At 45.9% G+C, this 12,757-nt stretch overlaps 1 protein-coding gene across 4 annotated transcripts in view; it reads left to right on the top strand.

The window, feature by feature from the left end:
• Window positions 1–12,757, top strand: part of SETD3 (SET domain containing 3, actin histidine methyltransferase) — a 79,519-nt gene that overhangs the window by 23,126 nt on the left and 43,636 nt on the right. The window lies entirely within an intron of this gene.

The following is a 12,757-nucleotide window of genomic DNA, read 5'->3' as shown; positions in this document are numbered from 1 at the left end:
TGAGACTGGGGAGTGTCTCTGCTCCTTACTTTCCCCTTCCTCAATTGCTCAAGAATTAGCTTCGAGGCTGCTGTACCTGATCTGTGGCAGTGGGGATACTGTGAACCTTCCTACAATGTACAGGGAAGCCCGAAACAGGGAATTTATCAACCTAAAATGTTAGTAGGGCTAAGGTTGAGAATTCTTGCTTTGTGGTTAAATATATAGAACAGAGTGTCTCAGGTACATGCCAAAGATCACCATCATTCCTGATGGGTTGGTTGCCTGGGTCCTGACTGAACAGAAAGAGTGAGATGAACCTGAGTTGAAACCCAGATGCCATATCTCACTTGCTATTTAAATATAATTTGGAATTACATTTGACCTTTGAACAACATGGGTTTAAATGGTATGGGTCCACTCATATGCAGTCATTTTCAGTGAGTGCAGTGCAGCATTGTAAGTGTATTTACTGTTAGGATTCTCTTGATCACATTTTCTTTGCTCCTGCTCTGAGAATACAGCATGTAACATGTATAACATACATAATATGTGTTAATCAACTGTTTGTCAGTAGGGCTTCCAGTCAACAGTAGGCTATTGGTAGCTAAGTTTTAGGGGAGTCAAAGTGATATGGAGATTTCCTACTGGATGGGGGTCAACACCCCATCCCCTGTGTTACTTGGGGCTCAGCTGTAGGTGCTTTACTGCTGTGTGTTTGCTTCCTCATCTATAGGATAAAAGAATACACCATATTTTTCAGGGTAACTGTTGTCAACCCAACTTGGGCTGTTGGTTAGGGCACCTAGTATGGTGCTGGGCCTCGGCACCTGTGGCTATTCGGAATGCAGTTTCCTCTGGGAAGCATGAAGGATGTGTCTGTTGAAGCCACGTCCACAGGAACTATGTGGTGATTGAAGAAGTGGCCTCCCAAGCCGGCCTGCCGGGGCCCAAATCCTCATGGTGCTGTGAGAGCTGTGTCATGTGGTACATGTCTCTGCTCCTCTTTCCTTATCTGTAAAATGGACTGACACAGTTCCAGACTTCAGGGCTGCTGCATGGACCATATGAGTTGACTGATGTCTGTGTGGCCTTTAAGAACAGCAGTGTTTGCTGTAGAAATTCTCTGTTCGCACTTACTGTTCCAGGTCTCACACCTGGTCATTCAGTTGTTTTCATTTGTTATTGTTTTACATGCGCTCCCCCACCCCCACCCCCCCACCCCGCCCCTGTGCCCTCAGGGACTTATGTTACTATTTCTTAACCTTCTCTACTCAAACGCCTTTGTGGCCAAGGATCGGAAGCCTATTCCTTTAAGATGAGGGTCTATACCCACAGGCTCAGAATCGCTTCAGGTCTCATGCTTTGGTTGCTGTTATTGTGGCAACATGAAATATTTCATGTTTTCAAATATTAACAGTTGGTGCAAATGTTTGTGTTTGCTCTAGTTTAAAAACCATGTTCAATGACATACCATGAAGTCAAGTTGCCATTATAGGAACACAGCCCGGCCTTTTGTGGGACTGTACCTGCTGCTGCATGTGCCTGAGGAGCCCCGTCCTAGCTTTGCACATAGTGAAGGTCGTTACCCTGAGAACGTGGTCCGTCCAGGTGTGGTCCTTTTTCAGAAGAACATGGGACATTCTCTTGACATCAGTAGATGTACTCTTGCAGGAAATTTCCTAATCAGTGGCTTAATTGTTGGAATAGGAACCCTGGCAGCCTGACAGGAGGCAAGCCACTGTAGCAGCGAGGAGGATCCAGGGGGGGACAAGGTGGAAGGGAGAGGGATTGCGTGAGCATTCCTGACCAAGAAACATAGACTAAAGCAGAAGTTATCTTTCTAAAAACTATAGTTTGAGTCCAGCTGCTTTTCTGGTTGTAGAAGGTTTTCACAGCTCCTGGAAATCTTCAGTAATGATCCAGAGTAAACACAAGTGTTAAAGTTGTACTACTCTTATTTTGTTAGAACAGGTTTTCTCACTTCAGCACCAAACCCTACCTCTTTCTCATGCTGTTCCAGGATCAGATGTCAGGCTTTTGCTCCATTTTAACAGATCACTCTGACACTGCATCACCGCACAGGAGGAGAGAGTGGGCAGTGTTACACCAGTTTGTACTTAACATCTTCATTACAGTGACCTGCCCTCAGTTTTGTTTTTCAGGGCATTGTGGCTCCTAACCTTTTCAGGGTCATGGGACCCCCTCTTCCCAGAGAAATGTATGTCCCAGTCTGTTTAATTTGTGTAAGAGTACACCATCTTGTATCAGATGCTTGCATACCCAATTCCAGAACCTGATTGTAGTTTTTAGTTATGAGTTCCCATTTAAAGCCATTTTCCTAGGGCTGGGCATGGGAGCCAAAACCCATTATTTTTCTCCTGAGCTGATTGTTGGCTCGAAGGTCTGCTGGCCACAGCTCTTAGCCACTATCTCTGGGTATATCAACAGTGTGACTGCACCAGTGTGAACTTGGTTCCGTGTGTCTACTGGTGATCCCCAGTCCCTGTGAGAAGGGTGCAGGAAAGGGTAACAGTCAGTTCAGCCTTACATTTTACTTTAGGTGCTAGAATGTTTATTCTAAAAGGAGACTGGCATTAGTATTAACTTCTAATAATTATAAATTCCTTGAGGTAGATTTATCTGCATTGCATTTATTATTTTAATGTTTTTTTTCCCTCTCTCTCTTTGGTTGTTGTTGACTAAAAACTAGAAAAATAATTTCCCACTCTCTTTTCTCCCAGAGTATTTTCATAGTCAAGGGTATTTTAGCACAGCCAGTTGTTCAAATTACTTTCTGTCTTTTATTTGCTTTATAGAGTTTGTTCAGAAGTCTTTCTGAGCCTCTGCTGGTTCTTATTTATAATAGTAGGGGCTTGGGCTTTATGGTCTTTTAAGTTTTTATATACATACATTTTTAAACGATTTTATTTATTTATTTATTTATGAGAGATAGCAAGAGAGAGAGAGAGAGAGAGAGAGGCAGAGACATAGACAAAGGGAGAAACAGGCTCCCCTTGGGGAGCCTGATGTGGAACTTGATCCCAGGACCCCAGGATCATGACCTGAGCCAAAGGCAGATGCTCAACCACTGAACCACCAGGTGCCCCTAAATTTTTTATATTATATTTACATTGTGTTCTTGAGATGTACGATATACAGGGTTTTCTTTAGGTGTTCAGCAGATCATCATAGTGTCTAATCAGGAGCCTCAAACGCAAGGAATTTTGAGAACATACCTTGTATGAAGATAGAACGCCTGCTGGTGAAATCTTATACTGCAACTTAACAGTTGAGAAATGTCAACACCCAGACTCGAGAAGCTAAATTGGGAACTGTGGCTCAGCCAGATCCTGGAAGAAGCTTGTGTAGATTGAGAACCCTATGTGGTGGTAAAATTTCTGTCAATTTGTGAAGTGGGGACCAGCAAAGAAGAGAGGATTAATGGTAGAAGGCAGAACTTGGCATTTAAAACCATTGCAGAGTTTTGTGTAAGAGTACACCTAGCAGACCAGAACTTTCCAAAGTTCAGCTCCAAGTTGAGACTTCTGTGTGGAAATATGGGACCAATTTTTTATTTTGGGGGGGGGACCAATTTTGTGATAGAAATCACTGGAAAAGTAAGATTTGGCTTACACCCAACTCTGATGTGGTGTAATTGTGTGAAGGTGAAGAAATCCTATCAGATTTGACCTGACTTAACACAGATGAATGATAGTCCACATATTGCTCACCCATGCCAGTGAAAAACAAATTAACAGTTCCTGTGAATGAACAGTCTGTTTAATTTGTAATCCCATCTAACGGACCAGACACTGTGGTGTGGGGTGCCAGCTTATCCTAGGGTTAAGAGCTGTCTAGGCTCATGCACATTTTCATGTGTTGCTGAGCTTAAATATGATGCTTGTGTAAGGAAATGCAACTGTGGGGATCCCTGGGTGGCGCAGCGGTTTAGCGCCTGCCTTTGGCCCAGGGCGCGATCCTGGAGACCCGGGATCGAATCCCACATCGGGCTCCCGGTGCATGGAGCCTGCTTCTCCCTCTGCCTGTGTCTCTGCCTCTCTCTCTCTCTCTGTATGTGACTATCAAAAATAAATAAAAAAATAAAAATTAAAAAAAAAAGGAAATGCAACTGTGTAATGTTTAATAGAATAGAGGTGTATCTATAAAATTACTATTTTCCATTGATCTCATAATTTACATGATATGTCCCACCTTACTTGGGTTTGGTCTTTTGTGTAGTTCAGACAGTTTAAGAGGTTCAGGGGAAGAGATGGAAATGGAGAAACTCCCTTGTGTGTTAACTGCCATGGGTTTCGGTTGAGTGAGCTTCCACTCTGTCTGAGGCCTCAGGATGGAATCAGATATTCCTAAGTTGGCTCTATTCCTTGAACAGGCCACTTCTCCTACCTAGCCAGAGCTATAGTGGCAGAAGATTCGAGCAGTCATACTCACAACTTGGCTGAAAACAGAGCCCACCAAGAGGCAGAGGAAGATGTCACACTTGGTTCTTGGCATCCCGAGGCAGTTGTGGCAAAATACAAACAGTTGCTCCTCCCATTTCTCGCTGTTCTAACTTGTCTCTGACAGAGGCACACAAGAATAGCACAAGATGTGAGTTGCCAGATAGATTTAGCCTGTGTTTTCCTAAAGCTCACATCTACACGTAGAATCTGCTCCTACGTAACGCCTTCGGGGCTGAGCATCCAGTTTGAGTAAGAGGCTCTGGACAGTAACTTATTACTCTAAAGACCCCAACACCCAGAAGCTCTGGGGAGACATCTGTCAACATGCAGAGCTGTTTGTAGACATCCATGTAGGGTAATGTGTGCTTGAGGGGCACCGTGAGGGAGAACAGGCATGTGTATTTCTGTAACTGTCTCCGCTGGTGACAGAGGTTAAGAGCAGGCGCCTCCCAGTTTGTGCACAGGTTGTGGCTCCCAGGTGGCATGGGGCTCCCCGTGGTGAGCTTCTCCTGCTCTTGGTCCTTCCCCTCCACCTGGAAACCTGCATAAGAGTCTTCCTTCACAGGTCCACCAACCCCCTGCCTCCTCCGGACCTGGGATTTACTGCCCTATCTTTTCTTTTTAACCCGTGTGCCCTCTGGATTGTTGCGTTTTTCAACTAATACTCCTTGAGTGTCTCTCAGGTGTGTGAGATGGCATACTCGAGGACAGGGACTCGGATCCCTGGGGATACAGAGATTTTCTTCTTCTTCTTTAAAGGTTTTATTTATTTTAGAGAAAGAGAGAACGCGTGGGGGTGGGAGGAACAGAAGGAGAGGGAGAAGCACTCCCTGCTGAGTGTGGAGCCCGACGAGGGGCTCGATCTCACAACCCTGAGATCATGACCTGAGCCGAAATCAAGAGTCACATGGTCAACTGACTAAGCCATCCAAGTGCCTCCAGAGATTTTCTTCTTAAATGTTTTGTTCTGGAGTGAACTTTCAGGTTCACACAAAAGTTGGGCACACAGCACAGAGTTGAAAACGTGGCCATGGATGGACGAATACTGCTTGCAGGATTCCATCCTCCTGACCTCGTTACCACTTACATGTTTTTCCTCGGAGGCAAACATGTTCCAGATGTCTTCCAACTTCATGACAATGCCACATCTGTGAATAGCTGCTGAGACGAAGAGGGAGGGAACAGAGTCAGGGGTGATGGTGACGGTGATGGTGAGGACAGAAGAGACTGATTGGACAGGTTTGGAGGTGTTGGATGCAGGAGCAGTGAGTCCGTATTTATTCCTTGGCTGCCATGGTAACAGACTGAGTAGAGGCTGCAGGATGCAGAGGGAAGGGATGATTTCCATTTGCAGGTTGCTCATCTGAGTTGATCCGGCCTCTTCTCATCAGGTAAGTAGTTTCTGTGCTGTGTGCTTCATGGGACTGGACCAGGAGGCAGGGCAGGGTTGGGGGGAGGTCAGAGTGGCTCCTGGGCACATGGCAGGAAACCCAGAGCTGTTCTTCCTTTGCAGCTGTGGAACCAAGGTTTGGGGCAGCTGGCCAGACCCTGAGGATGCCTGGGCCTGGGATCCCAGGCTGGGGTCAGAGCAGGTTTGCTAGCCCCATGTGCCCCGTATCCTTGAATCTCTAAAGTTGGTTCTGGTCTTAATTTTGGGACAAAGAAGTGGTCCGGTGTTAAGGGCAGTGCAGTGGTGTCTAAAATCTCCCTTGGGCTATTTTACAGAAAGCTGGGTGTGGCCTGCTATCTGTGAGGCCCCTGCTGGTCAGGTTGCTTTTTCCAGCTGCAGAAAAATGCCCCTCCCGCCCAGCCTGTCTCACTCTGAACAGAGGTGGGAGAGGCTCAGTCTCAGGAACCCATGCCTCTGCCCTGCCCGTGGCCTTCCCTGAAAGCCCAGAGGAAGCTGGCAGTCCTCTCTTTATTGTTATCCTTACTGGTTCAATTTTTAATGATGTAAAAAATGTGAAAACACTGGACCTTCGGAAATCAGTGCAGGCTTGCATATTCTCTGTAGAGATTCCAGTGCCATTACAGTCTTTGTTAGAGTCCCTGGCTGTCTTGCTGAAACGTCCTGACTTGTGTCCTTGCTTGTTCCTGATAGCTGACCTTGGCCACTATTAATTTATGTTAAATGTGTAAGAGTGTTGTCCTTATCATGTTCTTAATGTCAGATTTCTGATTTTGTAAATTATTAATTCCTCGACATATATGCAGTTTTCCTCATTTCATAAAAAAGGCTGCAGATATGTCATTTAAAAATCTGATTTGTGTTTTTAACTGTGTTCACTTGTTTTGCATACTAATGTTAGAGCAGGGCAGATAGATATGAACTTCACCTTCCAGAATCTAGAGAGTGGTCCCTGTTTCCTCTCTTTTTTCCAGTTTAAGTTTCAGTAGCCTTTGGGAGGCTCAAGAAATGAAATGCCTTTTCTCCGTATTCATGGCCCTAATTGGGGAGAGTGGGCCCCATGTCCTGGCGGTGCCAGGTATTCCTGTCTTGTCAACTGCAGGATGTTGCTGGAGGGCATTTAGTGGTGTGTCTGTACAGGGGAGGCTTGGCAGCCCCATGCTCTGCATCCTCCTGTAGAAGTTCTCAGGTACAGATTCGGCATCTCCCATCTGCCCTGTTTGCTACTGACCTCCTGTCTCCTGCCCTTGCAGGACTCAGGAAGCAGGAGAACTAGCATGTGTGGTGATGTGTGCTGTATGTGAGGCACTGTAACAAGAACTTTCTCTCCTGTTATTTTCATAGTGAGGAGGAATCGGAACTAGTGTCTTCCCATAACAATCTGAGACAGAATTAGCCAAATCAGTTTTAGAAGAGACCCATCCAAAAAAAAAAAAAAAGAAGAGACCCATCCACCCCAATACCAGGCCCAGGTCGCTGGTAGTTAAATTTATGTCTGAAGAAGTTACAGCTTCAGAGGTTAGAGACAGGGCCTTGCTCCTAAGATGCTGTTCATTGAGCCTCTGCATGCCAGTGGCCAAAGGGCTTGGTGAGGCTCCTCCTGCCCTCATTCTTAACCCGTAGCTGGGCATCACCCCATTTTCCAGGAGAGGAGGCAGGCTGAGGGCGAGAAAGCTGGCTGGAGCTGCTGATGGTGAGTCAGAATTAAAGCCTTGGTGTACCCCACCCTCCCTTCCCTGGGGGCTGTGTGTCCCACTTCCCTCCATCTCTCCAAACCTATCCTTACAATTCCTTCCGTCCCCTGGCTTTACCAGTCATGGCTCTTCCCACTAGTCGGATCAATAGAATTTTGTGAAATCTCTGCAAGTTTAAAAACAAGTCTCAAAAAAGAATCTTTCTTGAAACTGGCTTTTTTTTTCCTCAGCCCCCCCCTCCCCATAAGTTCTGGAGTCATAAATTCCCTCACATCTGGGACAGGATTTTGAAGTTTTATTTTTCTGTGCACTAGAAGACGGGACTTGCTCTTGTTTCTGAGACCCAGGATAAGTGCCCTTATGAGTGAACACACTTGTGACCACTCTCGGTTGATGCTGCTGCCCTGCAAAACTGTGCTGTGTGTGATTTCTGAATGGTTTAGGAATGATCTGCTTGGTCTAGGCCACAATCACTGCATAGCCACTGTTGGTATTTGTCATCTAGTCTCAAGGAAGACAACAGAACCAATAGAGTGTGTACATCCATAGAGAAGGAAATGTATTATAAGGAATTGGCTCATGGAGTTATAGAGGCTGGTAACTCTAGAATTTACAGGTTGGACCAGCAGGGGGAGACCTTAGAAGGAGCTGATGGCTGTGGGTAAAGTCCAGAGTGGCTCCTGTAGGATTCCCTCTTGCTGGGGGAGGTCAGCCTGTGCTCTATTCAGACCAACAGCTGATTGGATGAGGCCCACCTGCATTAGGTAAGGCCGTCTGTTTTACTCCTACCCCACCAATTTAAATGTTAGTTTCATCCAAAAACGGCCATACAGAAACATCTAGCATAACCACATATCTGGACACTGTGGCCCAGCCATTTTGCCACATGAAATGAATCACCACAGTGAGCATGCTATTCATTTCTCTCACAGCACTTGTCACCCGTCTGGACTTAATCTTGAATTTATCTGTCTCTTCTCCGGAGTGCGAGCTTCACAGGCAGGGGCCTTTCTTTCCTGGGTACCATGTGGCACTGCTGTCCACACAGTGCCCACCACACAGGATGCCCTGGCAGAGCTTGTCGAGCCTGGGAAGAAGTTGCCTTCCAGATCTCCACATGGAAGTCACGTGTGGTCAGGGCCTCTGGGGCAGGTGAGGGGCCAAAGTCCAGCCTGTCCTAGCTCCGCCTGCTGTGTCCCTGCAGAGCTGCCTCCTTGCAGACAAGTAGCCTTTTCTGGTTTATACAGAGGTCCCTGGCAGACACTCTTACCCTGATGGGACAAATGCTAAACCTGATGGGACATAGAGGAGCCAATGTAAGTAAGGATTGTCCTGAGGATAACAGAATATTCTTTCCGCTACTTGAGGCTCTTGTGGCCCTGGATATCCGTGTCCTAGCCTTTCTTCCTCTGTCTTGCAAGAGATGAAGTTTTCAGTGAAGGAAGAATTTATCAGATCCTTTGCTTTTATTTAAAAATTTTAAAAATATTTACTTATTTGAAAGAAAGTGAGAGCATGAGCACAGAGAGGCAGACTCCCTGCTGAGCAGGGAGCCTAATGTGGGGCTCAATCCTAGGACCTTGGGATCATGATCTGAGCTGAAGGCAGGCACTTAACCAACTGAGCCAGGTGCCCCTCAGATCCTCTGCTTTCAGTAGATTAAATCTAGAAGCTCTGCAGACAATTGGTTTATATTCTTTTGGACAGTTGTATTTTTCTCTGTTAAAAAATAATCATCTTTATTCTCTAAAAGATCAGGTGATATGAAGTATACTCCCCAAAACTGTCAGCTTCTATTTTCTTTTTTTTTTTTTAAGATTTTATTTATTTATATGAGGGAGAGTGAGCAAGCAAGCATGCACAAGTGGAGGGAAGGGCAGATGGAGAAGCAGACTCCCCACTGAGCTGGGAGGCTGAGATGATACGGGGTTTGATCCCTGAGATCATGACTTGAGCCCAAGGCAGATGTTCAACCAGTTGAGTCACTGGAATACCCTGGTGGCTCCTGTTTTCTTAGCATCGTCTCCCGATTTTCACTACCTGGCCTCTACGCTCAGATTCTAGGAGTTCTCTGCAGGTAGTCACTGGGCCATTTTTCTTCCCCTTCTCACTGGGTCTTCTTTTGAATAATGCACACCTCCAGCAGCTGTGTCCCATGGGGAGTCTCTCCAGCCAGGGCTTTCTGATTGCTCCAGGCCTCATGTTTGTTCTCTGCATGACTCCACTGAATTGCCCCTCCTCCACTCTGCTTTTTGACCTGGAGACCGAGGCGAGTGATTTCCTCCTGACCCTCTTTTTTTTATATATATATAGAAATTTATTTTTTATTGGTGTTCAATTTGCCAACATATAGAATAACACCCAGTGCTCATCCCATCAAGTGCCCCCCTCAGTGCCCATCACCCAGTCACCCCCACCCCCCGCCCACCTCCCTTTCCACCACCCCTAGTTCGTTTCCCAGAGTTAGGAGTCTCTCATCTTCTGTCTCCCTTTCTGATATTTCCCACTCATTTTTTCTCCTTTCCCCTTTATTCCCTTTCACTATTTTTTATATTCCCCGAATGAATGAGACCATATAATATTTGTCCTTCTCCGAATGACTTATTTCACCCAGCATAATACCCTCCAGTTACATCCACGTCAAAGCAAATGGTGGGTATTTGTCGTTTCTAATGGCTGAGTAATATTCCATTGTATACATAAACCACATCTTCTTTATCCCTTCATCTTTCGATGGACACCGAGGCTCCTTCCACAGTTTGGCTATTGTGGACATTGCTGCTATAAACATCGGGGTGCAGATATCCCGGCGTTTCATTGCATCTGTATCTTTGGGGTAAATCCCCAGCAATGCAATTGCTGGATCGTAGGGCAGATCTATTTTTAACTCTGAGGAACCTCCACACAGTTTTCCAGAGTGGCTGCACCAGTTCACATTCCCACCAACAGTGCAGGAGGGTTCCCCTTTCTCCACATCCTCCTGACCCTCTTGCTGAGGGTTTCCTCCTGGAAGTCGCTGGGCGTCCCTGCCACACACGTGACTTCAGCAGAGCACCCTGCGATGATCAGCACTTTTAAATCTAAAGTGTGTTTTTGGAGAGTGTTTCTCTTGGCTCCCCTCTGTTCTTAAATCCTCAAGCTCAGCACACATTTTGATTTGGGCAGTTTACCCTTTCACGGGTCAACTTTATTCTTTCAGCTTAGAAGATAAGTGAGTTCTAAATATTAGTAGTCAGAAACACAGTATGTGCTTATCTTTATGTTGAGTCTCATCAGGAAAAAAACAGTAACAGTTTTGTTTTTTCTTTAAGTCAAATAACTATTTGAAATATTTGCTGATCATAGTGGAGTTTTGCTGAATGTTTGGTGGTAGGTGCTATAAGGAGATTGAAAAGTCATACAAGATCCTTGTCTTTTCAAAGTTTATGGTAGAGTTGGGAGGGACTCAATTGGCAGGAAACATTGAAGAACAAAAATGGTAAACAGAGGCAGTGACTGCTCTCTGAGCTCTGGGATGCCTGGGGCAGGCTGGTGGTTGTGGCTTGAAAGGCAGAATTATCTGGTTGAGAGAAATACTGTCAGTAAAGGTCTGGATTGGGGGCCAGCAGGGCATATCCAGAGGAGCTCGAGAAGATAACCCAAGCCGAGCAGAGGCCACAGTCCCTGGAATGGAGGGAAGTCATTGCAGATTTGTGGGGACCGGCTTCCAGAAGTCTGACATGTGAACCTCCCCAGGCTGTCTGTGGCTTCTGTGGCTCAGGCCAGTGTGGGACGAGATGACTATGACTTAGCTGGTCTGTTTATGTGACACCTGCTCATGTCACCCAAACTCTGTGAACCTCAGTTTCCACAGTTACAATCCAGCCTATCTCCCAGATTTGCAAGTGCAGCTGAGATATCAGGCCTTTCTAAAATGCCAGCCGTGGTCTTGGTGTTATTAACCAGCAGCTAGGTTTGAGCACCCTTCAATCATGTCATGAAGCAAATTTCCTGTGCTGGATATAAAACACAAGAGAATGAAACAGAAAGGCCTGTTCATAGGAGCTGGGATGGAGGGCACAGCAGAGAGGGGGTGGGGATAGACAGAAGGAGGGAGAACATGAGGCCGAAAATGCAGCAGGAGCCTGGCTTGAGGGCTGTCAGCAGGCCTTGGGGTTTGTGTCCTCATGTGATGGGGAGCAGCAGCAGCTGTGGGACCACACTGGCCTGGGTTTGCTTGCTTGCTGATAGATAACCTCAGAAGCAGGGAGGCCAGAAGACAAGCTAGCCTGAGGGATATGAGAAGGACTTGGAGTTGGTAGCATCTGGTGACACACCGGGGGTAGGAACGTAAGTACGATCATGAAGTTTCTGGAATACACTGGCTTTAAGTGTACCTCCTCCGCCTCGCTCCTGGACCGACTCTACCAGCCTCTCTATAACTTCCGTGGTTTAGAAAGGACACTTTTGATCCTAAATTTTGAGCTTATTCTAACTTGTTTAAACCCAAGACTTACCCAAGTAACTTGTATCTGAGTTTTCTATCTAGACAGGTTGATTTTGCACTTTGGAATATATATTTCAAGCAGAAAACTTTTGTATGCAAAAGTCAAGCGTGGAGCAAGTTTTTATTGTGAAAGTATAAGCCTGTGAAAGTGAAGGTTTTAATGGAGGTGCTCGGCCAACCTTAACCGCAGTGGTGTACACACAATGGCACGTCTGAAGGAAAAGCTGACAGAAGAGCAGCTTTCAATTTAATTTTATCCGGGATTTCAAGACCAATTCTAATGAGTTTTAAAATCTTTGTGTCAGCCTCATGTTTATTCTTTAAATGCTGTGAAATCATTTAAAATTAATAAGCCAGTTTTCATTTGACAGTGTCTACGTCGGAAATGCTACCATCAGCTCTGAAGTCTTTGCTTTTGTGTGGTCTTATCATTCATCTAAAGTGAATTAGTGGCTGTGGCTTCTAGAACCAGTAGGACATCCACTTCCCGTTAATGGGCAAGTAGACTACCTGACAGACCACCTAGATCCAGCTGCTGTGTCTAAGTACTGACACCATCACCCGAATGTGAGTGATGTAGTGACAAATGAAGTATTCCGGTAAATGTGGGTGTGAAGTTTCCCTGGGTTAGTGAGGTGCTCAACCAGGATGCACTGGGGACTCAGGGACTGTGTTCCAAAGCTGAGGAAGGTTTGTCCGGAAGTCAGTCATTTCTCGTACGCTC

This window comes from Canis lupus, chromosome 8 (assembly GCF_003254725.2).
Source record: "Canis lupus dingo isolate Sandy chromosome 8, ASM325472v2, whole genome shotgun sequence".
In the NCBI taxonomy this organism is placed as follows: Eukaryota; Metazoa; Chordata; class Mammalia; order Carnivora; family Canidae; genus Canis; species Canis lupus.
The sequence above is the reverse complement of the archived record's forward strand: the minus strand, read 5'-3'. Positions and strand labels throughout refer to the sequence as shown.